Source organism: Dipodomys ordii, unplaced genomic scaffold (assembly GCF_000151885.1).
Source record: "Dipodomys ordii isolate 6190 unplaced genomic scaffold, Dord_2.0 Scaffold37, whole genome shotgun sequence".
Taxonomy (NCBI): Eukaryota; Metazoa; Chordata; class Mammalia; order Rodentia; family Heteromyidae; genus Dipodomys; species Dipodomys ordii.
This window is the reverse complement of record NW_012267253.1, coordinates 10,585,763-10,613,492: the sequence shown is the minus strand read 5'-3', so window position 1 is coordinate 10,613,492 and position 27,730 is coordinate 10,585,763. Positions and strand designations below refer to the sequence as shown.

General features: G+C 35.2%; 1 protein-coding gene across 4 annotated transcripts in view; it reads left to right on the top strand.

The window, feature by feature from the left end:
• Positions 1-27,730, top strand: part of Nrxn1 (neurexin 1) — a 1,024,002-nt gene that overhangs the window by 184,499 nt on the left and 811,773 nt on the right. The gene's annotated exons all lie outside the window — the stretch shown is intronic.

Sequence of the window (27,730 nt, the reverse complement as noted above, 5' to 3'; positions counted from 1 at the left end):
TTACCTCTGCCCTCTGCATAAGTGGGATTACAGTGTGAAACATCACTCTAGGCCTTCAGTGTTAGATTCTTAACATATAGAGTCAAGCTCATAGTAACTGCTAACTATATACTTGTTGGACTGTTTTATTATTCAACCAATATGGACTATCAATTTTATGTTTGGATCTCTGGTAGAAGTTAGAGGTACAAAGATAGATAAAGTTCTTCATCTGTCCTTATATGCCTCTTGAATTAATTACAAGTGTTATTCTTTTGAGCATTATAAAAAGTTAGACTTTCCCTGGTCCTCCATGTGTTAGATTAGTACCTAGGAGGTTATACCTCAAACACTAAAACTAATAACATTACATAATAAAAAACTGATATTCTGTCTTGATAGCTTCATTTTCCTTTTAATTTTGTGATAAAATTTTAGTAATAATCTTTAAATGTCAAATGGCCTTGTTTGTCACCATACAGAGTTCATTAAAACATCAAATATTAAATGAATTAATAAGCCAGAATTTACTATGAAGATTCAAAAGACAGTGTCTCACAAATTGGATTGTGGCTGCATAAAAAGAATTAAATGATCAGCTTACTGCTTTTTGTCCAATTTAAACAGGCTCTGAATTGTGGATTTTCACTGTCATTCTCCAAGAGATAAAGAGACAGCCCCACCCCTAAAGTGAAGAGACTCGGGCTTTTGTGTCTGAGCCCTGGCTGAGGTGTCTCTGTGCCTGGAGCCAACAAGCTGCTTTATGTCTTCTGTTCCTCTTCTCTTTGATCTAGGAGATTGTAATCTTAGGTCTTCATATTAGTTTTCCAGGATTGTAATATTTAAGGGCCAAAACCTAGACACTTTGTGTTTCAAGTTTAAAATCCAAGTTACCAACCAGTAGTGTAGCCCTCTACTCTATGATAGCTTCATGGACAATCACCTTGGCTTCTTATAGCTTCTGGTTTGCCTGGAAATCCTTGGTGTGCTTAGATTTGTACACTCTTCTCTATATTTCTAAGAATACTTTTTTCCCCTTATGATCTCCACATTAACATTTCTCTGTCTATATCTGTTTCTGTGGTCACTTTTCATCTTTTTCTAAGGATGCCAGTCACTGTGTTAGGGTCCACACTAAAAACCTAATTTGCACTGCTGTAAAGACCTCATTTCCACAAACGTGTCCTTCTGGACACTGAGGGTGAGGGATATAGTGCAGTCCCTTGAAAGACAGTGTAATTCAATCTGTAATAACCCCTTCCTATTGTTCATGGATATTGTTCTAAGCATTATCAAGGAAAATGAATGAGGAATTTTATAAATTGCCTGTAGATTTGCAATATGCCCCTGATATTCCATACCAACATCTTTCCCTCTATCTTTTTTGATTACCTAAATACAAGACCTTATGATTTCAATATGGAAAACAAAAAAAAAATTCAATGACTTAGAGATACCTTTTTATATAGCATGAGTAGCACCTACAGAAAGATTGAAAAGAAACATGCCTTGGAAAGGTGATGATGTATTTCAACATTTTTATTGAGTTAGGCAGTTTGTAGTGGGCAATTAAATGTTTTATAAAATTTGAACAGCTCCTTTTTCTCTGCTTATTACCCAATGAAAATAATTACATATGGATAACTTTTAGCTGTATTTTAATCAGCCAACACAAAAAATGTTGGGAGATTGGTAACATGATAGACTAACCAATTAATACAAACAAAGAAACAATTAGTGTGCATTAACATGAATTTATACTAGATATTTCTAAGTACAATTTTCAGATTGATTTCTATGTGTGTGTTCTATATGTCCTATAAAATCCCAATTGTTCATTTCCTAATGAATATATTTTCATGAATTTCAAGCCTGTTTGAATCTCTTAAATCAGATAAATCTTGGCTATTTTCATGATTCATGTAAAACAGTTATGGGGTTATTCAGAAATATTATTGCATATATTTCAACTATACTAAAGTTTCTCCTTTCCTTTCCTTGGTTAATATAATTGTAAGACGATGCTATTGAGAAGCAGTGTTTGATTAATGATTATCTCTTGGACCTGTATGTTCTCAGGAATTGAAAATAGCAAATTGTCAGTTGTTTCCACAAAATAAGGTTAATTATTTCCCAATGTGTTGAAAGAAATAATGGATCTTAATTTTTTTCAACTGGTTGTAACGTTTTGCAAATATTAATCAAACTAAATCAATCATATTTCATGCCTTCAGAAAATATGTGATTAAAAGAGTTAAATGTATTATCACCCTTCCTATCGCTTCTGAGGATGTCAAGTTGTTTACTGAGTTGCTGAATGAATGTCTCCACTGGATAGAGCTATGTGATTTCTCTGAGCAACCTGCTGAGCCATGATATATGATGTAGGACAAGTTAGCAGCAGAATTCTCCTGGAGTCAGGAAAATTACTGATTTAATTGACCTCTATTTACCTTTTATGGTTAATTGACTTCAGTAGGGCACGTATTTTGGTAATGTATGGATATCCTAGTGAGAAAAAATATTCCACAAACTTTTTTCCCTAAATTCTTGGAAATACATATTCATTTATTTTATTTTTAAAACGTGTCAGTTTTCTCATTGGCCAGTTTAAAATGCAAAATATATAAGAAGCAGTCATTTGCTTCTGTGGGTTCAGTTAATTGTTCTCTGTTACAAGCCTATTTTATTTCCTGGGATGTCTTTGTAGTAGGAGTGACAGGAACATGGGAATAGACAAGAGGCCACGTTGAGAATCATGTGTGCCATTAGAGGGTCTTTCCTACACTCCCTTGTCTTACCCAGCCTTTCAGAATGAGCCCTTGACAAATGCATTGTCTCTGAAGTGCCTTATCCAACATAACAATTTTTTATTTTTTTTGGTCGGTCGTGGGGCTTGACTCTGGGCTTGGGCGCTGTTCCTGTGCTCAAGGCAAGCGCTCTACCACTTGAGCCACAGCGCCACTTCTGGTTTTCTAGTGGTTTAGTTTATTGGAAATAAGAGTCTCACGAACCTTTTTTTCCCCAGGGTTGGCTTTGAACCGCGATCCTCAGATCTCAGCCTCCTGAGTAGCTAGGATTACAGGTGTGAGCCACCCATGCCTGGAATAACATTTTTTTAAATTTTATTTATTTATTTTTTGTGAACATACTGTACAGAGGGGTTATAATTACATGGGCAAGATAATGAGTACATTTCTTATCAAGCATTGCAGCCTCCTCCTTTGTTTTCCCTTCACATCCCTTCCCACCTCCCCCCACCCCCTCCACCTAGTCCTCCTCCCCCCCACCACCAAAGTTGTAAAGTTCGTTTTCGACATGACAACTTGTACTTCTCATTTTTGCAACGGGTCCTATATATGATTATTTATTTCCTTTCGTCTGCATATTACTTTCTTTCTCAATGAAGTGGAAATAAATCTTTCATTAACAGACCATTCAAAACATTTATAGAGCAGCCAGGTGCTGGTGGCTCATGCTTGTAATCCTAGCTACTCATGAGTTTGAGACCTGAATATCTCAGTTCTAAGTAAGCCCAGGCAGGAAAGTCCCAGAGGTACTTCTTTGTAATGGACTGGCAAAAAGCCAAGTGGAACTATAGCTCAAGTGGTAGAGTGCCAACCTTGAGTAAAAAAAACAAACAAAAAGAAAGTGCAAGAGATAGCAACTAGATCCTGAGTTCAGGACCCAGTATCAGCCCCCCCCCACACACACACATGCAGAGAGAGAGAGAGAGAGAGAGAGAAACATATAATGAAAATATGACCTGGAATGATAGAGTACTGCTGTATTTTTAGTGCTTTGTCATGTAGTCAACATTTTTTTTACAACTTTATTTAATGTCATTCTCTTTATTATTTGCTTTCCTTTATTTTGAATAATCAGAAAACAAAATTAAAGGTAAATATAATAAATTACTGAATAGAAATTCTTAGAGTAAGGCCATCTTTACAGAACTAAAATTACATTTCTCTGTAAAGGCGTAAGTGATATCAAATAAAGGAAAATCCTAGAGTAGAAGTATTCAGTTCCAATAATAGGATTTTTTGTTTGGTGCCTAAACTTACTGAGTTATAAAAGAATTTCTAATATTGATCATCAGGATTATGCTTTGTGAAGCTGAGAAGAACTATATTTTAAATAGCCAATATTTGTTCTAAATAGAAGTGTTCTTCTTTTTAAAGACATGTTATTTTTAAGTGTTTATTTTTAATATTTTCAACATATCACACAACTGACAATGTACATAAACTAAGAGACATATTTGGAATATATGTGACCAATGAAAATGTGACTAATCTTAACTTTATGGCATTGTAGCATGTTGCATAATGATAATCCTCAACTTGCAATTAAGAAATTTCTGTTGGAAAAATAAACTAGACTTATATTGATAGGCCTTTGGGAAAGCAATACAAATGCTTCAATATGTCATTCAGGAAGGAATACTTACTGAAGTCTTCACCAAATATGAAGGTGGCTTTTGCTTCTTCATATAAGGAAGAAAGTAGACTCATGATCATTTTGTCTTATTCAGTATCAAGAGAAGTTAATTGAATTAGCCTAAACATACAGAATCATAACCTACATTTTAGTTCCCAGGAGGATTTAATTACATGGATATGAAGAGAAAGTATTCAACAAGTTTCATATACAGATTTTCTTATGTTGATTTAAAAACAACCATCAAAATCTGAGTTGAATAAATCATTATAGCATCAAGAACTGCACAATAAAAATTTCTCAGGTGCTGTTTCTCATCCATCATGCATATGTTTATTATTTAATAAGATACCTTGCACTTGCTCAAATTATCTTTTTCTGAAATGTACAGTTGAAATTATATCAAGATTTGTTCCATAATTGATATTTTCTAAATTATGTATGACAAATAATATGGGTTATATTTATAAGGAACTTATTATATCTTATTTATAATAGCTACACAATCTATATTTAAATTCACACAAGCATCATTACATTGAAACTATACAAGCACACATATACCTCTATCTATATATAAATATATGGTATCACACAATTATAATTCAATAATAAAAATGACTAATCCCATTTCATGGACAAAATGTATGATTCGACCTTATTTCGGGGATTGTATTTTGAAATCCGATATTAAGATATTACCAGGCAAACATAAGAATAGTTTTGAAGGTCAATGACAGGCTGTTTGAAAGAAAAGACTGACCCAGGCTATTTTGCTCTAGAAAAATTGAGTCTTCTCTGAGGAACTTAATAAGTGTGGGTCTATGAACAGAAGGAAAACTGGCAGCCTTCAGACACAAATGATCTTCTGTTTAGTTTAGCTGTTATAGGGCCCCTCTCTCTCTCTCTCTCTCTCTCTCTCTCTCTCTCCTTTCTCTATATCTCTCTCAAAATTTCTCCTTCCCCAAATCATGGTACTGTATTACATAAAAAAACATTTATTTTTTTAATAAAAAAACATTGGGCTGGCTTATAGTTTCAAGTGTTACCATGAGCTCTTTTGTGCTTTCACTGTAATATTCAGTTGGATTCTCACTTGACTATGAGGAAGTAAAAGCCTGTGGGTTTTTATTTTAATTTTGCTGTGTAGAGCATGCCTTATGCATGCAAGGCAAACACTCTATCACTAAGCCATATCCCTAGTTTCCTAGTCCTGTTTCTTCATATATGATTTACAAGAAACTAGCAGCTGTTACATAGCAGTTATGTTTGTTTGCCTTGGAATATGTTAATAACCAAGGTGTTTTTTTGTTTGTTTATTTTTACAGATACTTACTGTGCTTAACTAATTTTAAAAATTAGGTGACTCAATTTTTGTCATAGACAATATCTGTTCATTTATTTAAAAAATTAAGTAATGTGTGATGATCAAAACATTTGTCATGGATCAAATCTATTAAAAACTAAAGGATAATAAATTTCTAATTTCACTCAAGATTTCAGAGAATCCTGAAAGGTTAGTAAAAACAACCCATAATTAAATAAAACCACAAAAATCTGTTTTTTTCTTATTAATTTTCAAACAGAAAATAAATTCATTTAGACCCATTTCTTTGTAGAAGTAATCATAGTTGAAAGGCTGCTGTGAGTTTTTGTTTAGGTATTTGGAAAAGAAGCCCTTAACTTTCCATGTTTTATATTTGATAATTCAACAGGGAGATTTTGGTGATGTACTTAAATTTGTCCAATTTTACAGATAACAAATGTCTGCAAAGTTAATTTAATTACTCAAAACAATCTATTTTGAATGGACAAGAGCTTGTATTCTAACCTGTTCATTTCATATGATTATAGTTAGCCTGGTAGACATCAGCCTTCTGATTCTTCCCTTAGATATCTCCCAGACAGTATTCATATTCAGACAGCATAAACTAAGGAGATTATGTTGACTTTTCTAGCATATAACAATTTTTATTTTTAGAATTTATTACTGTAGAATTAATGCAATTAATTATGTCAAAGTCTAATTTTGAATGTTTATGCCCATATTTCCTAAGAGAACTTTAAAATTCCAAAAGCAAATGTCATCTGCTATCATGTCAATTACCATTATTATTGGAAACATTTGCATTTTTCAAGTCACAAGCTGAGATTAATCTTGTAGAATTTACCCTTCCAATATACTGTAAATCACCTTTCAGAACGAACAGTGTCATGCACTAAGATAAATACCAAAATATTTTAAGTGTAATTTTTCTTTTTACTGTGGAAAATAATAAGGTAGAATTATGTAAGGAATGGAAAGTAAAGGTTTGATATAATTTTCTTGGTAGGGCTTTTTGTTTGCTTGCATAAAATCTTATTTTAAGGATACCATTAGATTTTCTTGTTTCTTGCCATATTATTCTGTCATTCACGTAGAAATTTAAAGTCTGTGTTTTTTTCTTTTTTGAGAAAATGTAAGAGGTGGGTCCTTTAAGATCAGTTGTAAAAGGCAAAAGATTTATACAATGTGAAGAGAACTTTTTTGGTTGCTTTGTATGTCCCTCCCCCAGGATATAACCTCTGTTTTCCCTGTATTTGATGTTGGTATACTTGGGGAAGAAGAAGGGAAAAAACAAATTGTTTAAATAGGGATACAGGTGGACCCATTGCAGCAATGAGATGTACAAGTCACTATGTCAATAAACAAACTTTACAATTGAGGCTGGCAGTGGGAGGGGGGACGAGGAGTGTAGTGGAGATGGCAGGGAAGGGATGATAGGGGAAAACAAAGGAGGAGGCAACAATGCTTGGTAAGAAATGTACTCATTACCTTGCTCATGTAACTGTAACTCCTCTGTACAGTATTTTCACAATAAAAAAAATTATTTTAAAAAAGATCAAGTGTAGTTTATGAGGCCGATCTGAATTACAAAAATATAGAGAAAGTGACCAACATGGTAGAAGATATCCCTGTATGAAAGTCATTTTGAAAATGGAACTCTCCTTTGGCTTTTTGAGTTTTCCTGTATTATTTTCAGAAAATATAGGTCTCCTAGAAAAGCTGGTGATTAATTTGCCTTTCTAATACAAAAGAGGACAAATATAGTATCTCTGTCATTACTGGTAACAACCAAGAAATGATGATAACTCAGCAAGAGTCTGTCTGAATTAGGGTATTTAAAGTACAAGTGCCGGGTGCCGGTGACTCTTCCCTGTAATTCTAGCTACTCAGGAGGCTGAGATCTGAGGATCACAGTTTGAAGCCAGCCTGGGAGACTCTTATTTCCAATTATCCACTCAAAAAACAACAGTGGAGCTATGGCTCAAAGTGGTAGAGTGCTAACCTTGAGCAAAAGAGCTCAGGGACAGTGCCCAGGCCCTGAGTTCAAGCCCCATAGCTGAAAAAAAAAAGTACAAGAGGAAGACCAATTAGGTTCAAAGATTCAATCAAAGTATTGTCTATAGACAGACTGCTTGGCACTGAACAAAGATGTGCTCCCACTGAGTCCTAACTCTAATGTGGTGTTGGAACAGAGCTTGTGGGCCAACTACACATGCATGCACACACACACACACACACACACACAGAGTAATCAAAACTATCTCATTTGAACACTTAATTTTACAAATGACTAAACTGATTTCCAAAAGGTTTAATAGTTGGTCAGGGTTATTACCTATACTATTCAAATCCAGGTGTTATGACTTTCCATATCAATTATTCTCTTTTTAATCAATTACTTTTAGTGCAACCCTGTTATAGCATATGAGAGTGATGTACCAAGTCATTTAGACCTATTTCTTTGTAAAAGTTACCCTAGTTGGAAGGTTACTGTTCATTTTGTTATTCCTTTCTTCACGAAATTCTAGTCATTGCTTTGCTTTAAACCCCAAAGGAAACTGAAGAATAAGAGATGAGAGGTGCAAGCCACATAGCCGACTTCTTTGATCAGGGCTTGCCTGCAACCATGATGGTCCAATCTCAGCCTTCCAAGGAGCTAGGAATGCAGGCTTATGCAGCCATCTTTGGTTATCTTGTGCTTACTCTTTTGATTTTTCCTCTGTTTTTAATAAGCCCACTTATGTAATCAGCCATAAATATGGAGTTAAAATTGTTCATTATGGTTGATACATTGTTCTGCATTAAATATGTTCTTTGTGCACTGCGGCTGTATCATTCAGAAGTATCCTGTAAATGGAATCATACCATATGTAGCCATTTCAGCCTGGTTTCTTTCTATAACTTTCCCTTTGAGATTCATATAGCTCTGTGCATCAGTGGATTACTGCTGGAATTATTCCATTGAGGGATAAATAGATTGTTTATCCATTTACCTAATAAAGAGCACTCAGGAGGGAGATTTGTTGGGATGTATATAAGTATAAATTTTGCTTTATTAGAACTTGCCAAATTGTTTCCCAGAGTGACTGTCCCATGTGGCATTCTCACCAGCATGTGTGAATGTGTTAAAATTCCAATTCTTTCACATATTCCAAGTACTGTATTAGTAGAATATTTTTTTATTTTAATTATTGTTGCATATTATTACATGGTGGTATTAATTTGCATGTCCTGTATTGGGGAAGGATTTGTAGAAATCCTTGGACTGTTTGCTATCTGTACATCCGACCTGATGAATTGTTTAGTTACTTTGTCCATTTTCAAGTTGAATTGTAGGTTTTAATAATGTGGAGAGAAGAGAGATCTTTATACAATCTGGATATAAGTACAACAGTTTTTGTACTTTATCTTGTTTGAAATTAATAATCAGGATAATGTATCAGAACATTATAAAATGGAATAATTCTTTATAGTCTCTAATTGGTATCTGTTGTTCAACATTCTATTCTATTCTACTTACTCATCCTGGTGAATAAAGTTGTTTAGATTTTTTTTTATTCTGTGTATTTTCTCTCATATGCTCATTTTATCTACTCTAATTTTGGCCAGTACTGGGGTTTGAACTCAGGGCCTTGCACTCATCCTTTGTTTGCTCATTTGGGTGGTGCTCTACTACTTGAGCCATGCCACCAGCCCAGCTTTTTGCTAGCAAGCCTGCAGGCTAACTGGACCAGCCACCTTGAGTCTCAGCCTGTCCAGAAGCTAAGATTAGAAGTGAGAGCTTCTCATGGCTTGTCCCCACTCTGTTTATAATTTGGGCAAATACATTTCGGTGGGTCCTACTCCTGTGCTGTTGGTGACACAATTGCTGTGAACATTTTTGTGTATGTCACTTGGGGAAATCTGTCTTTTCAACTGGATTTGTATTAAGTGGAATGTACAGGCCATGAATATATTTATGCTGAGCTTTTGGGACAACCACCAGGTTTTCAAAAGATTCCAAAAGAGATCTCTTATAGGAATCTAATGTGGGAGGAGATAGAGTCTGACTACATGGACTAAACATGTAAAAGAGGGCGAGCAGACACAGCATGACATAAGGTTCTAACAGAATGGGGAATGTTGTTGCCTAGGAGAATGATGTAGGTGATGCTGATGTCAGCAGCTCAGGTGGAAATGAGTGTATTGCAAAACTGGAAGGACTCAGGCTTATTTATTTATAGTCCATAGTGTATGATGTAGAGCTTTCTCAACTATTTTCTCTTTTCATTTTAAAAAACATCTTCCTAAGGTTTCAAGTGCTTTTAAATTAGCTTAGTGTTGAATAGGTCCTAATAAAACCACTGTGTGTGACAATAGATAATAAAATCTTTGTGTCATGTCGCTATGTGGATGACTGTTTTTATTATTCAAAAAGGAACTTAGGGTTTTGTTCATTTTCACAAAATGCTCCTCCTTCAAGGCATTGTGAGCCTGCTTCCTTCTCCCAGCGAAGCCATTGAACTGTCTCAAAATTTCAGTTCTTCTTACGAGCATAGATAATTTTCAATAATCCGCATCTGTACGTACTGGTAGCTGAAGCTCTTGGAGAACATAAATACAAATGAGCTGCCTTTACCAGTAAAGAAGGCTAAGCTCAGACAATGGCCTCGTGCCAATTAAGAGAATCTATAAACGGCTGCTGTGTTCTCTGTGGCCTCAGCCAGAGACTTCATGAAGAAATGAGCTCATTCTTTGTTTCCAGCAGGCAGTATTCTCTGGGTTCCTGTGTGGTTTCCCCTGATAGCAAAGAGAACAGAACACACATTGTGAGTCTTGCTGAGGGCAGATGAAGAAGACACACAGAGCACACTTAATTGCGTTTGTTCAAACTCTAGCATTCCAAAAAAAAGAAATATTGTACTAAAGAAAAGTTATATATTATGTTACTAAAATTTAAAGGTACTTTGTGAATATTACATTAATTTAAATGTTTAAATCAATGATTTACTGTATGATGACATTTTAAAAGAAGTCTGTTTATAGAGTTTATTATATATTAGAATAGAATAATATAATTTACTTGATAGGCAGAGGGTCACATTTATTGCTTTTAAGAGTAGTGCCATTTGGGAAACTGAGCATTGAGGTATATTTTCCCAAAGCATTTTAGAAACTTACAAATTATTTGCTATTAATTATTGTGGGTTCTTACTACCTTTTGAAAAATAAAACAGATATGAAACAGTAAATTAGGCTCAAATACTATGTTTTGATATTCATGAACTCAGGTATGAGTTACAGTATTGGAAAAAATAATAACATTTCTATGCCAAGAATACTGCTGTATTTTATGAAGACTTAACCCATTCCATCCCAGGCACTGGCCTGAACTGCTTCATTGCCATTTTTAACTGCAGCAAAGGTTATCATAAGTAAAACTCCACATTCTCTTTTTCTCTCCTCATTTTATTTGGTGTGCCTGTACCTGGCCACATAGTTGACCATTATCTGTTACTTTGAACACCAACACTTTGACCTCCATATCTATATTCTTTCTTGACTTTTTTTCTGACTTCGCCTGCTTGGCTGATTTCTGTATTATCCTCCCACAGGACATCTAGTTTTGTCTCAGTGGATTCTGTGTTATGGATCAATAGTAAAGAATTTCATTGCTGTCTATTTAATCCTGACTCTGATGGTGACCTTGATAATATCAAACAGGTGTCTCAGACTTCCCAAAGTGAGAGCTATTCCATTTTCCTTTTCCCAGCTCATAATTTCCATATGAATCTCATTTCAATAAATATAGTGACCATATACCTCACTGTTTAAGCCAAATGTCTGAGTTATCCTGGATTGCTTACTGACCTCCCCATTCTAAAAGACACACATATCTCAATACCTGGTATCTTACTTAGGTCTACCTCCAAAAGATATCCCCTGTTTATAAAGATTTTTTCATTGTCATGGTTAAGTCAGGAGTCAAGCCACAGCCATCCAGTAGCAATACATCTGAAATAGCCCTTTATCTAACCTCTTAAAAGTAAAGTTTGAACTCTGACTGCATGGTCATTGATGCCAGGCTATCTCATACTTTAGTGTCTTTGGTTTGTTCTCCTAGATTTCCTGACCTCCTTTTCATTTCTTATACTCCAAGATGTTCCTCCTCAGAATTTTCATACTTCATCTTTTTTTCTGTCTGTAGGAAAAAAAATGTCCCTCAGTGATTCAATGGTTAGTTTGTTCTTGCCATTTTAATCTGACTTCAAATTCCACCTTTTTGGTAAGAATTTTCCAGCCAGCCCATCTGATTAAAGAATCTATCATTCTACCACCCTTTTTTTTTTAACCCCAGCCTTTCTCCACTACATCCCTAGTTCTATCAAAGCTCGGTCTCTAATCACTCTGAAACTATCTTCTTCTCCTTTAAGTATTCAATTTCTGCTACACTCATGAATTTCCTCACATCTTTTGAGATATGAGGGAAAATTGAGGTGATTTTCTTACTTTCAAAAACCAGCCCACCACTAGATAAATACATGATGGTGTTTATTATAACCAAACAGATCTCTTGTGGATACCAGCTGGGTATCCTTTAACTCAAGCCTAAAGATATTTACCTGGAAATTGTATCACATCCTATAGGCTTAGAACTTGAAAACACAAAACCATAGCCTGCTGCAGGTTCAGTCAACAGTAACAGTACAGGTGGTCATCTGTGCCCTCTCTGCATGAGGTTTATGTGCCATGTGGTTCATTGTCTAAAGCTTGCTGAATGCAGGTTTGGTAAAGGGTTTTCATTTTATAGGCATGATTGGTTAAATGTTAAGCCAATAGTACTTAACCTATATCCTTTCCAGAGGTTGGGAATGGGATGATTTTCCCAGTTTTATTTTCTTATTTATTTATTATTTATTAATCCATCCTAAGGCCTGAACTGTGGACATGAGCACTGTCCTTGAACTCCTCTTTGCTCAAGGCTAGCACTCTGAGCCACAGGTCCACTTCCGGCTTTATCTGTGATTAATTGGAGATAATAGTTTCACATTGCACGGGCTGGCTTGAAACTATAATCCTCAGATCTCAGTCTCCTGAGTAGCTAGGTATACAGACATGAACCACCATTGCCTGGTGCATATTCCCCAACTTTATAATCATGTTTTATTTTTCGTGGCAGTCATGATCCTGAAGGTACCTAGAGACTTATAGCCACCAGTCACAAACTGACCTATAAATGACCCTTCCCATTCCTCACTGAGTGATCCTAAGAGTTTTACAAGTTCTATATCAGGAAAAAATGGGCTAAAGACTTAAAGAGAAACTTCTCTGAAGAGGAAATAAGAATGGCCAATAGACACATGAAGAAATGCTCAACTTCTCTAGCCATAAAAGGAATGCAAATCAAGATAACATTGAGATTCCACCTCATCCCAGTTAGATTGGCTGTAATCAAGAACTCTAATAACAACAGATGCTGGAGGGGATGTGGACAGAAGGGAACCCTACTTCATTGTTGGTGGGAGTGTAAACTTGTTCAACTACTTTGGAAAGCAGTATGGTGGTTCTTTGAAAGACTCCACTATAGAGCTCCCCTATGACTCCAGCAATCCCACTTTTGGGCATTTACCCAAACAATCACAAACAAGGCCATACTAAGGCTACCAGCACAACTATGTTTATCGCAGCCTTATTTACCATAGCTAAGATATGGAACCAACCCAGATGTCCCTCAGTAGATGAATGGATCAAGAAAATGTGGTGTATGTATACACACACACACACACACACACACACACACACACACACACATACAATGGAATTATATGCTTCCATCAGAAAGAATGACATGGTCCCATTTGTTAGGAAATGGAAAGGCTTGGAAAAAATTATATTACGTGAAGTAATCCAGACCCAAGAAACATAGGTCCCATGGTTTCCCTTATTTGCAATAACTAGTTCATGTGTAGGACAAGCAGAAAAGGCCAAAAGCTATATACATATAACCATATAAGATGATGTTAAGCGAAATGAACCCCAAGGTAGGGACCCAAATATTTTTTTTCTTGCTAGTGTTTCTAACATATTTATAATGTACCATGTGATTTTTTTGTTGCTTTGTATGTTCCTCCTCCACGATATAACCCCTATTTTCACTGCATTTGATGTTGGTGCCCTGCATCTTGTATATACACTTTTCTAATTGGGGAGGGGAAGGGAAAAAAGCAAAATGCTTAAATAAGGATACAGGTTGACCCGGTGTAACAATGAGATGTACAAGACACTATGTTGAAAATGAACTTTACAACTTAGGCAGGGGTCTGGGATGGTAGTTGTAGAGGTGGGAGGGAAGGGATGGAAATCAAAGGAGTCAACAATGCTCAGTAGGAAATGTACCCATTACCTTGCTGATGTAACTGTAACCCCTCTGTACAGCATTTTTACCATAAAGAATGTACAAAGAAAAGAATGAAGAATGACTGTGTGTGTGTGTGTAATTACAAAATATACACCACAGCAGGAATTGTATCTGTAGTTTTTACAATCCCAGAACATAAACTGTGCTGTGGATACAGACACCTGATTTTCTTAAATTACTTAACTACTTGTGGATACAGCAGAAAGATACAGACACTCTGATTTTCTTAAATTACTTAATTACTTCTGGATACAGCGGAAGCATCCAGAGAAAAATGGTAGTAGCAAATTACTTAAGGAGAAACACATTGGTTCACTAATTTAGCAACATTGCCTCTCCCTTCCTTAGAGCCTGCTGCCCCTTGTAAGTAGCGAGTTCATATAAGAGAATTCTGATGTCTAACCTTTAAAAAAATCTAGGTAAACTATGGTTGCATTCTCATCATCTTTGCTCAGTTGGCTTGAAGTAAAATTTTAAAAGAGCATTACCTTCTTATTCCTCTGACTAAGTACTGATTTGGAGGTCTGAGTTCTTGCTAGTCTGGTCTACTGTCTTTACCTGTCCTAAGCTAACTTATCTGTTTTAGCCAGGTAAACCCCAGGAGAGGTGAATATTTTCCTTCTGAGCCTCAGGTTTACCCATAGGCTTCAGAGGCAAACTACTGCCTTACCAAGGAGGCGACCCTTTGACTGTGCCTCTGGCCTCAACATACTTATTTGTTTAGCCCTTAGGCAATCTTTCTGTTTCCCAGTGCTAGATCTTGGCACATTCTATTCTCAGGGAGTAGCAGCTTAAATATATTCCAGTGTTAAAAAGAGGCAACATTTATGCTGACAATTGTGAAATCAAAATTTTTACAGTCAAAAGCCTTTTTAGTATCACTTTTTCCTATATCTTTATATTTAAAATGTGAAGGAGAATGAGCTGAAGGGTAGTAGTTATCCTCTTTATATATATAAGATCTATAAATTACTATGTTTAATATTTTGGTACTTCTAACTGTTTTATCTCTCTCTCCTCTCTCTTTTTCTCTCTCTCTCTCTCTCTCTTCTCTCTCACACACACACACACACACACACACACACACACATTCACTCATTCTAAGGGCTTGCATTATAGTGATATAAAAGCATTCTAATAATGTCTGCTTAACTCAACTTTTCCACATGCCAGATGTATAGTCAGAACCCAAATCAATGCTATTTCTCCTCCCCTTTGAGTTCCTAGTTTCATTCCTCTCTGCTTTAGTTTTAAAACATTGAATTAGTCACTATATTGTATTTCTTTCTTCCTTCTAGTTCTGCTTTATAGAAAATACTATATTAGCAGGAGAGTATTTAATGATAGACAGCAGACCACATCCCCTCTAACCCATGTTCATGGACTATCTTGGCCTTGTAGAGATGGAACAGATAAAGCTTATCACAAGTGTTAGGTAGAGTGACCATTCATAGACAGTAAACTCAGAATGCAGATTTGAAGATGAGACATTAATCTCCAGACAACTGTCCCATTAGACTCTACTCCTCAATCCTCCTTTGATCCTTTAACATGAAGCTCCTCATTTTCTGAGCTTACAGAACAAAACAGCAATGAATATACCATCATCCAACTTTTACTGTGGCTCTAACATTATCCTGGTTACTTTTTAGATCCTGTAATTCATTATTATCTTCTAGAAACAGAGAACATTTTGGCAAACTTGGAATAATAAACAAAATTCTTGATGTTCTAGTTAAAAGATTTTTATTTGTCCTGCTGTCTAACTTGATGTGTGTGTATATGTGTGTGATTATTGCATAGGAAAATTATAAGTATAGATACTGAAGTTACATCAGAAATACATTGATGTTGCCTCTGCTGCTAAATGTAGTAGAAAAGGTTTTCTAATATTACTTATTATCAACTGTGTAATCACTTGTAGAGCCTTTATGTTTATAATAACTATTTGAGGGTAAAGAGCCAAGCCTATATTTGTTTCTTATGGAAAACAGAACAATATTCTAGAGTACAAGGATCTAGGAAACTTTAGATATTGCGCTCTACTTTCCAGGGATGTGGGTGGAGGATGGAGAGTGACTGAAAGGCAGATACTAGTCAAGGGCAGGTGGAAAACTTCGTACAATGCATCTTTTTGTGCTTTCTGATTTTTGAGCTTTGTGAATATATCTTCTGTTTAAAAAATTAAGTCATTGCAAAAAACTGTCTATGAGGTTCAATGCAGTTATTAGAGATGGTGCTAAGCAAATCTGGGGTCTAGGGTGTCCTGCACCTTGTCAAAGGCCACATATTTTGGCAATTAATTAAATTCATATGACTGTACTACAAGTCAGTCATGTGAGTTTAGCTAATTGGAATCGTCCAGCAATTAAGATGATAGGAGACATGAGACCTGTGCTGAAAGTAGTATGAAAAAGCAAAATAACAGCAAGATAAAATTAATGGGAAAGAGACAGAAGAGAGGAACTGTTAAAATACATCTATACTGAGCCAAGTAGAAGGAGTTAAGTACAAAAGCAATCCGGAAAGAACAAAAATCAGGATGGGCCACTCCAGCTTTCTGGACCACTCAATGGCTTTCTTCCACATTCTCATTCCCAGAGCTTAGAGAATATTACACATGTCTTTGAAAAGAGACTCCATCCAAGTTAATCCTTTCAGAATCAAATGTCTCCAACTTTATGATTCTGCTATACTTTTCTCAAAGAACCTATAGTTAAAGGACACATAGACAAGTAGGATCATGTAAGAACAAGTGATCATGGAAACACTAGTGTGGTGGTCATGTCAAACAGGGATTTTAAAAGTAAGTCAGTGCAGGTTACAGTCAAGCTAGTACTGATTGGACTAGAGTTCTAATTTAAGTTCTAATTTAAGTTTCAATTTGGCTTAAATCGATGATAATCAAGCATTTCTTTTATATAAAGGTACTTTCAAGTGGTTAAGTATAAGACAAATTTGAGCAAATGTAACTTATTGATAATACAACCAAAACAGATCAAATAAAATTATGAAGGAAACTGCACAGAATTACCAAATGTTGCTGTTTAGACTTACAATTCATGTTAATGTGCAAAAGAAACTGAAACAAAAAAGCAGGGAAAAAAAGTCACTGGAGTAATAGAATGCCTACTTAGCAAATGTGAAGTCCTGCGTTCAAACCCCAATACCACAGAGAAGACAGCGCAGGAACAATGATATCAAAATTCAAAGAGTAGGTCTGGGAGGGTGGCTCAGTGGTAGAGTGTTTGCCTCACATGCACGAGGCTATGGGTTCGAATCTTCAGCAACACATTAGCAGAAAAAGCCAGAAGTTGGGCTGTGGCTCAACTGATAGAGTACTAGCCTTGAGCTGAAGAGCTGAGGGACAGCACCCAGGCCCAGAGTTCAGGCCCCACAACTGAAAAAAAAAAATCAAAGAGTAGTTTGCCACTTACCCGCATTTATTGTGGTGATCTAAAAATACACAATTAAAAAAAAGTTGTAAAATATTCATGGCTGTTTACAATTTAAGAATATGGAATTATGCCTATTTAACCCAATAGCTTCTATGTTTCTATTGAAAAACACTACGTTCATAAAAGGAAAAGAAGCCATTCTCAGATTACAAAAAAAAAAAAATCAAACAACAACAAAAAAAAAACATTTTCTCATGATTTAGATTCAATTCTATGTCGTTTTATTCTGAGGTTGAAATTCCCTTTTGATTCCTTTTCTTCATGGTTATTAGCTAACAGCTACTGTGAAGTAGAATTGTTAGAATTATTTCATTTATAAATTCACATAGACGTAGACACAGACACATACAGACACACAGACACAGACACACACACACACATACACACACACACACACACACACACACACACACACACACCACGTAGTATGAGTATGTTGCTCCTGTCTATCAGATTGGATAGATTTGCAAAGAAAAAAATTATTTTCTTATGATGTATTGGGGTTTGAACTCAGCCTGGTGCTTTCTAGGCAGGAGCTCTACCACTTGAATCATTTCCTGAGCTCTTTTCACTTTACTTATTTTCAAGTAGAGTCTCACTTATCATTTATTCTTTTGCCGTAGCTTTGCTTATTCAGCAGTCTCCCTGAGATGACAGGCAGCTGCCATCATACCTACCATTTTCCTTAAACCAGGATGTTGTTATCTTTTTCCTCAGGCAAGCCTTTACCTGTGATACCCCTCATTTCTGCCTCCTAAATGGCTGAGATTACATGCATGAGACAATGTCTGACCAAGAACAATTTCAGATGTATAATCAGAGCTTTCCTATAATTTTGCTCAGTGTTCTGTATTTCCCCAGGGCTGTGGTTTCTATCTCTCCCTATTTCCTGAAAGAATTTGCTTCCTCTGATTTTGAAGTTGTCTTTGTAATCACAGAGATTTTATTCCATGCAATGGATCAATTCACCAGTATCTTAGCACTCCCATACTACTAATTTATGCCATTTTGCTACATTTGTTTCTTATTCAAAAACCAGAATAAAGAAGTGACTTGGTGTGTTTGCTATTCATCTAGGACTATAATTATATATACAACATAACTCAAATATTTAAAATACATGTTTTTGATCAGTTCTTTTAAGATACTATAGTATCTGTCTTCATCTGGATTATCATGCACACATGAAGAGAGAGGCGTCTTTGTGTTTGCAGTGGGATGCTATTAATGAATCATGTAGTCTAATGACAAGTTTTCCTCAATATATAACCTGATTTCTGAATTTTATTTTCCCCACAGATCACTCCTAATGGGAAGTTAACTTTTGTGTTTTAGCTTGACAATACTAACAAACTAATAAAGAATAATGAAGAATGATAAAGAATAATAATAGAATAATAAAACATGTTCTTTTTGAAATTGGTGAAATGTTTACTCCAGTAGAACTTAGGATATGATCAACATGGTTTTCTGCCATGTTTGACTTATCAGTGGTTTCTATTATCTTTTAGTGGAGCCATGTAAACATTTATATAAAGACAGTCCAGGTACCTGAGAACTTTGTTAGGTCTGATAACAAAACTTAGTGTGACTTTTCCCTCTTTATAAAGGGATAGCAGAGTTCTTGCCCCCTTTCCTACAAAGCATTCCATAGTAACTCTTGAATGGTTGTGACAACTGCATCTGTTTTGGAAACTCAACTGAAGATCATCAGCATTATTTTGTAACAAGGGGGAAAATAGCTAAAACAGGCTAACTTGTAGTGTTCCTGTGCTCTGTGATAAATAGACCCATATCTTTTTATATGTAACAATATTTATTATATATTCACCAAACCTCTTCCAAGTATTAGTGTCAAACAAGTAAGTATAGGAGATAAAAAAAGAAAAAAAATGTCTTGTTTTACAGATAATATTAGTAACATTGAGAATGGACAAAATAATACTTAAGTATAAGAACTTGAGAGATGTCAAACTAACAAAACACAGCCTCTAAAAGCTGTAAATTTTAACTTACTCTTTGTCTGTAGGCCAACTATAATGTAAATGTGATCATTATTCATGAGAAACCACTCTCACACCACCTCTTAATTCATTTCAGTTATCTGGTTCCTTACCAAAATGAACATTCTTTTGAAGGAAGGATATTACTACTACTACTACTACTACTACTATTACTACTACTACTAATTGTACCGAGGGTTCCAATTCTGTAAGTCAGGCTATAAGTATACTTCTTTCTGATCAATGCCACCTTTCCCATCATTTCCCCTTTTCTTCCTCCATCTCTACCCTCAAGTTACACAGTTCAATTTTTACACTTTTTTTTCAACTTTTACATTGAATATAATGCCTGCATTTATTCATCTTTTCTTCTCCTTTCCTATGCCCCTCATTGCCCCTCGGAACCCGTGGTGCACGTGTCTTATTATAAACACTCTTCAAGGTAGAATCAAATATTTTTATTAAAATCTTGGCTTATTTGTTATGCTGATTAAGTTCTATCTTTTTGTTAAGCAAGTTAAAATCCCCTGGCGTGCTCAGGAAATTGAATATATGTGTGGAACACAGTTAGATTTCTACTAATAATTCTACTTACTCAGCTTGTTTATAAGATGAAGTTCTGGGTTTAAAATGTTTATTAGATAGATTAAGGTGTTGCAGTATCAGGTGTTGGCTCTTTCAAAGGCTCTAGAATTTAGTAATAAGCATCCTATAGCTTACTCTCAAATTTTACACACCAAACCCTTAACTTTACTCAAAAGTTCTGTCTTTATTTGTGTATGTGGATATAGAAAACTAGTTTTAGTAGGTCTGAAGCCAGTCCTTCAAAAAAAATTTTTGAGAGAATTAAATGAGCAGATGCTGTTGTACCCAGTGGTTATACAAACAACGTCCTTAATATAAAAAGAAATACTTGGCATTGATTAGGGTTTATTTCACTCTAAAGCCAACATCCAATCTCAAAATATGGCTTTAGAATGCTGAAGAGCCAAATTTATCAGCTCCAGAGGGCACAACAGGAGCAATGAAATTACCTCTTTCAATGAATAATGTGTTTTCTTTATTTATTTGATTGCACATACATGGAACAATGTTCTAGCAGGTTGAAGGCTGAGCTAAATCCCTATTCAAATCAATAGTTTCCACAATAGAGTTCATATAGGAAATTAACAAGCATGGTTTTTTTTTCTGCTTTCACTATTGAAGGAACAAAATTTAGAGGGTCATCTCTCCAGAATCATTTAGATTCACCTCCATCAGAATCATTTAGATTCACCTCATGATGAGTGACGGCCTCAGACTACAGCCATCTGACAGTTGTTTGGCAATTACTGTGAAATTTGCCACCAGGCTTGATCAGGTTCTCTCAGACATGTGTGTATCTCTATAATCTGTCATTCTCTCCGCTGACCCAAGGGTGTTCAAAGTGATTATGCACAATCGTGGTTTGGATTGTCTAAGTTAGAATTAAAATTCTTTAGGTGGCTTCTGGAGCCCAAAGGGAAGAAGAGAATCAAAATTTACTTCAGTAATTTTAATAGTGTCAGAAGCATTAAGCCTTTCTTCATATTGTCACACAGGGGAGACATTCATATTAAAAATGTTTGTCCTGATATCATTTAATTTTGGGGATGAAATACATAGTGTGTTAGATTTTTGCTCTGTCAATCAAAGTATCTTCCCAGTTTGTCCTGGGGCTTGAACTGGGGCCTGGGCACTGTCCTTAAGTCTGTTTTGCTCAAGGTTATCACTCTACCACTTGAGCCACAGCGCCACTTCTAGCTTTTTCTGTGTTTGTGGTACTGAGGAATCAAACCCAGGGCTTCATGCATGCTAGGCAAGCACTCTACCACTAAGCCACATTGCCAGCTCTTAAATGGAATTCTTAATGTAGCTAATACTTCCTGAGCAAGAAGGTTAAGCAATGATAGAGAAGTATTTGGATATTTGGATATGGGTCAAAGGGACCTTGAGTAAAAAAAAAAATTAAGGATATTTTCTTTTTTCTTTTCGGAGAGAAGTAACTTTGGTCATTTTCAGTTTCCTTTAATAGTTTTCATTTTATTTTGTACTTAATTTATTTTTAACAGGTATACAAACATGAAATTGTGCATTTGTATAGGGTACCATGTGACTGACAGAATTCTAACTAATTATTAATTTGATTATAAATATTTTAAAACCTATTATAGTTTTATGATCCTGAGTCAATGTGTTGAAAGGCAGAAGGGTGATCTGCTCAGCTAAGTGAAATTTTATTTAACAAAGTGAATATGAGTGAATTGATCTAAGACTGTTCAATCCTGTGATTCTTGAGATATATGTAAAATACTGGTATTTATTTATTAAGATAGTATTATCAGAAACTATCTGGGTAATTGTTTTTTGTTTTTTTAATTTTGTGAATGAAATCCCTACACTTGGGTTATGTGGACTTTCACGGGTTCGATTTTTGGTTGGTTGTCGTTCACTTCTTTGCACAAAGACAGTAATTTATCTATATCCCATCCCTATTCCCTCTGTACTTTTTAGTTTACTATACGTATTCCTATTTGAAGTTTGGTGCTAACATATCGTTATTTTATTATCAGGAATCACTAATGTTTGTAGTTCAGAAGAGTCAGTATTAGGCCAGATCTACATTCATAGAGCAGAGTAAGGATTAATGCTTTGTCTCAAATTGTTTGTGTTTATCTCTTCTCTTGGAGGACTTCCACCACCAGCATTTAGTACCCTGCACTATCAATGGTTCTACCTATTAGAATAGTTGAAGTTGGAACTCTCTAGGCTCACCAATGGGATATGAGCCCTATTCTTTGCCCTGAGAAACCCCGATCAGCTATATTAAGGCTAGAACTTGTTGTTGCATTACCTCTTATCATTACTATTAGTGTTACAGTTAAAATTTCCCCAAAGCACAGCTAAGCAAAGGTTTCTTATATCTTTATATATTATCTTCTTCATTTTATATGTGGAAGAAAAGAATCAGAGGGGGAAAAAAGAGCCATTAAATATTTCAGTCAGACTTCAAAGATTTTGGTGATTGATTTTTTTTCCAGAACACTCTAGAGATCTCTATACAAATTTGTAGGCTCACAGATATTCATATAAATTAAAATATACTACTTCATTTTTCTACTTGTAAAAGCAAAGTTACTTAATGGCAGGATATATTTTCAGTGTAAGCTACCATCTTATTTTCAGTGTAAACCACTGTCTTTTTGCTAGGCTAAATATAATGAACACAGATTATCTGTTTTCACTGCTCACAGGCAGGCTCATGCTCTAAAAACATTAGATAAAAATATAAGGTCAATTACATTCAAGTTTCACCTTAGATGTTTCTGAGTGTAGATGAAATATGGAAAAAATAAAACACATTGACCTGGAATATTCTGAAGTAACTTAATGAGCAAGATAAGATGGGAAAAAAGATGTCTAACTTTCAGTAAGAAAGAAAAACAACCTATCAACAGCAGCCGCACATTATACATTAAAATTGTTGTAGAAAAATATTTACTTAGCTTACTCAGGATAGGAAAGTCCCTAAGAGAATTCGCTGAGAAGGGCATTCATTTTTAGGACTGGGTGACATCATCTTCACCCATATAGTGCTGAAACAGAAAGGCAAACAATAGTTTATAAGAGAAGAAGGCACTTAAATAAACCTGTGTCAAACATTAATAGCAATGTCTTTATTTTAAAAAATTCTTATTTCATATTAAGTGATACAGTTATAGTATTTGTTATAATGAGCTTACTATCAAAGTAACAGAATTTAAGTTTGCATGTCCAAATTGTTAACCACCATTTACAGAACTTGAAAACTATCATTATCATGCTTGTAAAATTTGTACTTAGGTACAAATTTCCAACTCAAGCTGACATGTGGTGAGTGTTTTCCTTGGGTGGTAATAAGGTTGACCATCTTTAGGCATTATTTGGAGCTTTACCTAACTCAAATAGGAGAGAAAAATATAATTATGCCTGCTGTTACATTCAAAACTGTAGACTTTACAGTAGGTTTATGTTATTTATTGTGAGTGTTGCAGATTTTAATGTACAATACATTGAAGTGTGTTTTTTCATTCAAATGTATCATATTCTTTCATCATTCAAAATATTATAAAAGCAAATTGTATGTACTTATAGAATAAATGGCTATGAAATACTTTATAAGAAAAGAAAAATGTAAGTAAATAGGTATTCTAAATATAAAGAGTATATTCCCTAAGACTACTGAAAACCTGTTAATAAGGAAAGCCATCAAAAGATACCTTGGAATTATTTTTTATAACTTAATTTCAATAGCATGTTTGTCTTTTGTGTGTGATAGCCTTTTAGAAAAACAATTGAACAGAAATATAAAACAAAGATGAGCACAGCAAATCAAAGACTATGAATAATGTGATCAAGGTTAGCCATCATAGAGTTATATCTAATATCAGAAAGTCAGTTTAGAGACTGAGTGTGCCTCAACTAAAGAGTAAATTATAAAAAATTACTCACAACTATGTTTATTGCAGCATTATTTACCATTGCTAAGATATGGAACCAATCCAGATGCCTCTCAGTAGATGAATAGATCGAGAAAATGTGGCATATATGTACAATGGAATTCTATGTCTCCATCAGAAAGAATAGTAGTAGCCATCAAAAATGAAACATGTCAAGTAACAGGAGATTGAAAGACACTAAAGCTTAAACTCTGTAGAACTTGAGAATAAGTTTTTGTTTCTGTTTTTTGAGAATTGGCTTTTATTATTTTTAAGTAGTTGCACAATGGTGTTTCAATTCAACACATCAATTTAGAGGACAATGCATCTCGATCAGTTTCACATCTTCCACATTTTCCTATATCTCTTCGGCCCTACCCATCCTTCCTGGTCTGTTTTCGCATATATACTTTGAATGTTATGACTGTATTTATCAACCTTTCTTCTCTCCATGTGCCATACGCTAATTTTAAAATTTCTCTATTTTTCTAATCTCTCATTTAACATCATTAACTGAAAATGAAATATATAGTAATCAAATAGTATATGCAAACTGACCGTCTTAAAACTGGCATACCTTTTATTTTTTCCCCATGAAAATAACCCAGTATGTCTAAAATCCTCATGTGATGTAAAAGATAGTCTCAAATTATTCTTGAATACTTTTGAATGATAATATATGTATTTTCTGAGTAACAGATTTAGTTATTTAGTTACTTAATCTTATATTTGATGAAACACACTTGGGTGCTGATATCCGCTACACTGTAAGCCAGGCATTGTTTTAAGCTCTTCATACAGGAATAATGAGCCATTGGGATAGGCACTAATGTATAAATGCTGAAATAGAGGCACAGAATGTCCTCAATGACAACCTAATGTGAGGCAAAAGAGAGACTCCTAATTCAAGAGTCTACCCTCTTCATTATATCACACTGCTTTTTCTCAATGAACAGTGGCTCCAAAGAACAAAGTGACTTAACCTCACAGATCCTGGATGTCTGCTGACATCAGAGTTTTTATTCTGGTTCTGGAGAGTTGATGAGCAAGGTGGTGGGGGGAGGGGGTAGAGGAGAGGAGAATTTTTTTGTTGTTGTTGGTACATGAGAGGAGATGCTAAGAGCTCCAGATGCCTGATCCCTGAAGGCAGAAGGTGAAGATTTTGATATAGGAGTAAAGATGAGAGGAGAGAATTATAGAGACACAAATGGGATAAATTTGAACATTCCTTACTCATTATGCCTAAAAATAAATGTTTTGTCTCCTCGCTTCCTCTTCTTTTCTTATTTTTCAAAATGGAGTGTTCTTTACATGCACTTGTCAGAGATGAAGAACGGACTTTGTAGAGAGGGTCAACAGTATCATAATAGGAAATGTATTTGCAAACTGTCTGAACCACCATGGAGTTAGTGATTCATTTATAGTTTTAAAAACTGTTAGTTAAAAAATGGCATTACTATCTCCCTTATTTTCCACTGTGCATATTGCAAAGATTTGGTTAATGGATTATACTCTAAATGTCAACTGAGAAACAATCTAAAGGAAAGTGCAGCAAAACCTATGAGATTTATCAGAGTGACAGGAAATATATCCACATATCAAATGTCAGTTCAAAACCACAAAAGGACAACAAAAGAACAAAGCCCTAGGTTATTATCCAGAAAAGCAAGAAATTAAAAGTGTTTGGTGTTCTGTGCTTGGTGGCACATACAGCTAATGCCAGTAGTTGAAAAGGCTGAAACAGGAGTGTACAAAAATCAAGGTCAGCCTAGGTTGAGTGGGGAAACCCTGCCTTAAAAAACAAAAACAGGGCTGGGAAAGTGGCTCAGTGGTAGAGTGCTTGCATCGCATGCATGAGGCCCTGGGTTCGATTCCTCAGCACCATGTAAGCAGAAAAACCGGAAGTGGTGCTATGGCTCAAGTGGTAGAGCGCTAACAATGAGCTGAAGAGCTGAGGGACAGCACCCAGGCCCAGAGTTCAGGCCCCACAACCAACAAAAAACAACAAAAAAAAGTTCATAGTATTGTTCAAAGCTAATATATCGCTTACCTGTGCTAAGATTTCACTTACAATCTTGGTTGTAAGCATTCTTCATGACATCTATTGATGATAGGGAGCAGAAATCAGCAATGCTGACCTCAGATAAAACACCCTAGTAAACTAGCCAATCCAGTTTGCAAGGATAAAGTTTGGAACATCTCCCTAAATTTATTTCACCTGCCAAGGGAGAGAGTGAATTCTCAGCAATGAAACCATCTGAGAAAATATTGCCCAGTAAGTATTTACACAAAGTATACATTGAGATGTAAATGTGTTCCAAGTGACAAGCACTTAAGAATAGGTGAAATTAGCATCCATAAACTCTTCCCTATACTGGTGAAGGTCTGTTATTTATCTGATCATCTGTAGGCTTTAGGTTTCTTTTCTCCTCCCATGTTCTTTGTAATATCAGAACAGAAAAAATGAATTAATATATCAGTATCAAAGTTTCCTGTGAAAGAGGACTCATCAAACATTGTCATCAAAAATATCTTTACTACTTGTATCTTTCCACACATGAAACATTTATTAGTAGTTCTTAATTAAAATGTTATGCAAATATAATTATATGAGAGGAAATGATGTCAAAAGGTGTAAGCAAAAAGTAGGCCTCTTATCATCATTATTATTAGAATTTTGCCACCATTAATACTGAAAAAGTAGTACATTAAAAGTAGTATATTAATGTCTTAGAGTTTCTATAAAAATCTTAAATTAAAAATGAAACTTTATAATTGTATAGTTCTGTAGGTTGGAAATTTGAAATGATATGTTAGCAAGGTGGTACAGTGCAAATGTTTTTCATTTAAAATAAACCTGACATCATTTCTTCAAATATAATTAAACCTTTACTAGGGTTTCTTTTTACTTTTTTTATTTATTTTTTTGTTCAATTAGAGGAGCTTCATGGACATTCCTGTTAGGGTTGGCTTTGAACCTTGAGGTCCTTAGATTTCATCCTCTGAGTAGCTACGATTTCAGGCCTGAACCATGGGCAATCACTTCCTATTTTAAGGGCTTTTTAAACTACAGATTAAAAGATAGCTTAGCTAGCTGGGCTTCAGTGGCTCACACCTGCAATCCTAGCTACTCAGGAGGCTGAGATCTGAGTATCACAGTTCAAAGTCAGCCCGAGCAGGAAAGTCCATGAAACTCTGATCTCCAATTAACTGGAAACGTTGTTGTGGCCCAAGTGGTAGAGCACTTCCCTTGAGCTGAAGAGCTCAGGGACAATGCCCAGGCCCAGAGTTCAAGTCCCATGACTGACAAAAATAAATAAATAAATAAATAAGAAAAAAAAAAGATACCTGAACTACACTGTTGTAATTTTATAGAACTTGGTTGCATGGTGACAACCTAGCTGTATTGTCTAATATGGCTTAGTTCACTTCTAGAGAAACAGCATCAGTATATAATCGTCACATACTGATGTTGCTGTCCAGTTCTTCTCCTCCCTCTGAGTTGTCTCCTAACTTGTAAAGACAGAGTATATGAAGGCAACTTGCCAGAGATTCCAAAATCCATGTGAATGATGAGTGGTTCAGAGACAGGTCTGGAGAGATATTCCTTGAAATCAAGATGTGGG